This window comes from Echinops telfairi, unplaced genomic scaffold (genome assembly GCF_000313985.2).
Source record: "Echinops telfairi isolate 266 unplaced genomic scaffold, ASM31398v2 ScPeMD7_7414;HRSCAF=8452, whole genome shotgun sequence".
NCBI classification, from domain to species: Eukaryota; Metazoa; Chordata; class Mammalia; order Afrosoricida; family Tenrecidae; genus Echinops; species Echinops telfairi.
This window is the reverse complement of record NW_022111314.1, coordinates 489,887-495,155: the sequence shown is the minus strand read 5'-3', so window position 1 is coordinate 495,155 and position 5,269 is coordinate 489,887.

Sequence of the window (5,269 nt, the reverse complement as noted above, 5' to 3'; positions counted from 1 at the left end):
CTAGAGTGTATGTTCCTGTCCCGGGCTTGTCAGAGTCCTACCCGGGCATGGGCCAGTACTGAGCTCTCACAGCAGGTGGAGGCCTTGCACACACTTGCTCCAGGGCTGCACCTCAAAGGAGCCTCTAGCCATGGAATGTGGTGACCAGCCTGCACAATGACCCAGGGGCAGGCGAGGACCCTTGGAGGCTGGGGGTCACTGCAGCTGAGCACCAGGGAGATGGCTCTGGCAGCAGGTGGGCAGCTGACACCCACACCCAGGCTTTGGCTTCTGGCTGGAGGCTCGGTCTTGCTGGAGCATTGGTGGCCAGCTGAGCAAGCAGCTACGACAGGCAGGCCCCAGGCTAGGTCAGGGCTGTGGGTGTTGGAACAGGACAGGGTCGCCAACCACATCGGGGGCAGGGCAGGAAGGACAACACACCCCGAGGGTCTGGCTGCGGCTCTACCATTGAGTGGTCCCCACATGTGCCCAGGGCAGGTGGGAGACTCACTTGCCCTCCTCACACTCAGGGCCAAGATCTCCATCCAGGGGGCTGACTCGGGGGCACTCCCAGGAGTGCTCTGCAGCAGGGGACACTCTGCTCCTGTGCCCCCAAAGGTCAGTGAAAACCATTTGGCTCCCTCCCCAACCGTGAGGGACCAGGAGCTGGAAGATGGGAGAGGGTTACTCTCCCCCGACTTCTGTCCTTTCCAGCACCCACCACCCTCCCAACATGTGTGGCTACTGGGCTTTGACCAGGGGACAGAGGGACACCTGGGACTAGACCCCACCCTGTCTGCTCCTGCTAACCAGGGCATGCCCCACCAGCCCCTTGCCCCACATCTTCAAGCCCCCACCCTCAGCGACCAAGCCCCAGGACAGGCCCCTTCAGCCCCAGCTGACTTGGAGGAGACCCAGTCTCAGAGGGCAGCCGGCAGATCCCTGTCATCAGACTGAGGGGGGGTCCTGGGCAAGAGCTGGGCACCTCTGCTCTGGCCTCCCTTGCCCAGTGAAGACGGGGCCCCTGGTACTCTCTGTCTCTGTGCCTTCCGGCTCAGTACCCTCCCCAGGCCCAGCCGGCTTCCTAGCCCCACTCTGTGGGAGGGCCCCCCTCTCCTGGCTGTGGGCTGGGAGCCCAGCCTGAGCTGGTCCCTGTCTCCTGCAGCCCCCACCATCACTGCTCCAGCCACCTCCCCCACAGTCACCCTAGAACAGTGGTTCTCTACCTGCAGGTCTCGACCCCTCTAGGGGTCAAATGACCCTTTCACAGGGGCCGCCTGATTCATAACAGTAGCAAAATTACAGTTATGAAGTAGCAATGAAAATAATTGTATGATTGGGGGCTCACCACCACATGAAGAACTGTATTAAAGGGTTTGAGGCATTAGGAAGGTTGAGAACCACTGCCCTAGAAGGACATCGGGAACCACGAAGGGTGTCCCTGCCTGCCCACCCTGCCCACCTCCCACAAGACCATCCACCAAGGCTCCTCACCCTCTAGCTCCACCTGCTGGGGGTTAGGGCAGCCCCTCCCACCGGCTCCCAGAACCAAGGGGCTTCATCCACCAACACATTCAGAGACACTAAGTCCAGCCCGCAGCGACTGCATACACACATAGACACACACACATGCACATAGGTGCTCACACGTGAGGTCGCATGTACATATCTGCACACGGTGCACACATGTTTGCACGTGCATACCCAGCGTGTGTGCGCACCTGTGCACATGTGCGTACCACGTGCACATGTAGATGTGTGTGCACATACTGCATCCATACCCACACGAGCACATGTCTAAGCGTATATTCACACACATGCATGTATACATGTATGCTCACACGTGTGCACAGGGGCACACACACAATCCTGTGGTTCCCCAGTCTCATTCTGAGGCATGCCCAGGAGCTGAGGTGCCCATACTTGCCCACAAGAACAGTTGTCTGAAAGGCCACAGCTGGGGGAAGTCCCCAGGCCACATCCCTGGGGCCTGTCTGTGCTGCTGCCGCACAGAGCCACTGTGAGAGCCAGGACCAGGACTGTCACTGCTGTGACACCAGCCCTCCCAGGAAGACAGTCGGGGATCCAGGCCAGGGCCTCAGAGACCTTAGGCGGCACCCAGTGCTGACCGTGACCACAGTTCCACCTGGTGGCCACTGCTGGGACTGCTCCCCATCCCAGCTGCGAAGGCAGCTGCCAGGCCAGGGCTCAGCACGCAGGGAGCAGCCTCAGGTTGGCCAGCAGTTCCTCCCTCGGCTTTGGTGTCCTCAACAGCCTGGGGCTGGGGGAGGTAGCAGGTAGCAAAAATCAGTCCATGTCCCCAATTTGCACTGTGGTCCTGAGGCTGCACACCCCCCTCCTGACTACGGGGGTCAGGGCTTGGCCCAAGGTCATGGCACTCCTCTCTGCCACCCTGGCCCTATTCAAGCTGACACCATCACCAGGCTAGCTGGTTCTCCAGACCTGCTGGGCCCCCACTACCAGGTCCCAACTCACCATCCATGGGAAAGACCACCCACCGTGATGACCACTTGCTTTGGCCCCCAGGTTTCTGCATATTCATGCCACCGCAGCAGCGATGTGGCGTGCCCTAACACTCAGCCAGGCTTCCTTCGCAGGCCAGCGTGGTGGCTTTGAGGGGGTCAGGAAGACCCTGTGCTGCCGAGGGAGAAGCAGCAACCTCATGCAACCCCCAGGGTGTCCACAACCCAGCCTGTGCTGCAAGGGCCCAAGGTGGGTCCAGGGAGTAGGTCAGGGGCCCGGGCCGATGGCCTCCAGAGTGTCTCGAGGTAACACTTTGGGACCCGGAGTGATGTCCTGACTACTGCTTTCAACATCTAAGTTCTAGCTTCCAGCACGCTGAATAGCAACACAAGAGCTTCAGCAACGGCCAGCGCTGTCCCTGTCCCTGTCCCTGTCCTGGGACCACAGAACCAGGCTGGAAGCACAAGCCTAACTGTGGCAGCAAAGGTACCCTGGAGCCCTGAGCTGTGTCTGAGTGTGCTGCCCTCTGGTGGGCAGGTGGGGCACTACTGAGTCGTGCCAGGCCTCAAAGGTGGAAACTTCTGTAGCCCTGAACTGGGCAGTGGGTGGCTGGGAGGAGCCCAGACCCAAGTAGCCCTCACTCAGATCAGGAGCTTACATCTTCCTGGACCTGTCCTGTCACCAACCCCCAAAGTGGGCCTTAATATCGCCTGTCTCCAGAGACAGGGTGGCTCACCCACCAGTCCTCATGTCCTCTTGAGGGTGGGGGTTGGAGAGTGGGGACTGTGCTCCTATCCCAGAGACATGTCCACCTGGAGGGCAGGCAGCACGGTCAAGCCACCCACTGGCCCAGACTGGGCTGATCTAGTGCCCTGGTTAGCATATGGACAGCCAGGGTCCTCCAAGGGCCTCCAAGTGGCCTCCGTGGGGCCGCTTCCTGAGCTGCCCAGCAGGACTGCCTGCCAGCTCCAGGCTATTTTTCTCTCTGCCCATGTCTGGCTGACAAATATCTTTGTTGTAACACTGATTCTACTGGGCCAAGCACAAAAGGACAATTCCCGGGGCCAACAGGCTCCCAAGTGTCTCCCACGAGATCCCTCCTGGGCCTGCCAGTCTTCTGTCCAGCCCTGGGTGAGGAGAGCAGGCACAGACGGAGCTCCAGCTCCTCCCTAGCTCTCTCAGGTCCTGAGGGTGCTGAGGACCCGCCAGGTGCCCTGTGAGACATGAGAGGCCCAGGACAAGCAGGCTTGGTCAGAGGGCTGGGCTGGCTGGAGAGGCCTGGGTAGATGTGAACTTCAGAAAGAGCACACCACTTCGGTAGTATGAAGACGTCCCAGATACCAGCGGGAGGCACAGCCACTCACCACGACTCATTGCACGGGACGCGGGCCCTGAGAAGCTGAGCTTATCCGCAGTAGCCGAGCTGTGTTGGCCAGCCCTGCCCACTCTGCAGGCAAGGCATCAGTGCTCCACTCCTCAGGGAAGGGGTTACCACCCCCGGTGCTGCCTGGCTCCTCATGCCACACACATCCCCAACAGGTCTCAGGGCCCACCCACACTCAGGAGCAGGAGGTGCGGGCGGCCACTGTGGCTGCAGCTGGCAGCACTGCCCACTCCTGTGTGCTTTCCGAGGGTGCAGAAGGTGGACTCTCAGCCACCACACCTGAGCCTGAGCCTTGGTCGGCAGGAGGGCTCTGCTCCCTGAGGTAGGAGTTTGTCCTGGGTTATGGGGGGACTTGGAATACCATCACAGTGTCAGGATGAGAGACGGCAGATGGGGCGATGTGCTGGCAAATGTGACACAGCAGTCACTAGAAGCTGGGGGACACAGGCAAGCCTCTCCCCTGGAGCCTTGGGGTGGTGGGGAGGTCCTGCCACATCCTGATCTCTGTGCCGTGCACCAAGGACTTGGGGCTCCATTCCCCAGGGCTGTGAGTGAACGAAAGCTGGTCATGGTAGTGGTTTGTTCTGGAGGCACAGGACAGCGGTACACAGGTGACAACAGGAGACATGGGCTCCATGGCTGGCCCCCCAGGAGGGCAGGGACCAGATCTGGGTCCCTGCAGGCGTGGGCCCCAGGGTAGCAGGACCTCTGCTGAGAGCTTCTCCCCCACAGGCGCCATGCTGCATTCTGGGAACAGGGCTGATGGACCGGCTGGGGTCCCCAGTGATGCCCTGAGGTCCCCAGCCCCTCTGATGGGGGTTGCTGGCTGGAGTTTCGGGATGCACCTGTCAGGTTCTCCGAGTCACTGGGGCCCTGGCTTTGTCTCTGGTCACACCTACATGTGCTTGGGGTGGGGGCAAGACTGGACTTGGGGGTGGATAGCCTCAAACCTGGGAAAGGTGTGTGTGTACAGACCTCCCCTCGTGAGAGAAGGGAGCTGGGACCTCAACCCCCTCATCACTGTCGTCGGAAGAGCGGATTTAGATCAGTGCAGCACCCATCTCTGGCTGGAGTTCTCTTGGGGCCTGGGGCGCCCGCCCTCTTGGGGACCATGGGAGAACACCTGCCCGGCCCACCTGGGAGAGGTCAAGGAATATGGCGGAATTCCGGGACTAGAGGGCGACGCAGGGCAGGAAAAGCACCCCCACCCCGACACGCAGGCACATGTGGCTCTGGGGTCGCTCAGTTTATTGGTAAAACGGACACTGAGCGCGGCGGGCGCTGGACGCGGAAGCCTCGGGACGGCGGGGGGGGCGCTTTTCCTCTTGAAGAACTTCCACTGGACCTTGATGGCGAGCATCCAGTCGCTGACGTAGAGCCTCTTACAAGCGGAGGTGCAGACATGCGCCTGGCGGGGGGGCG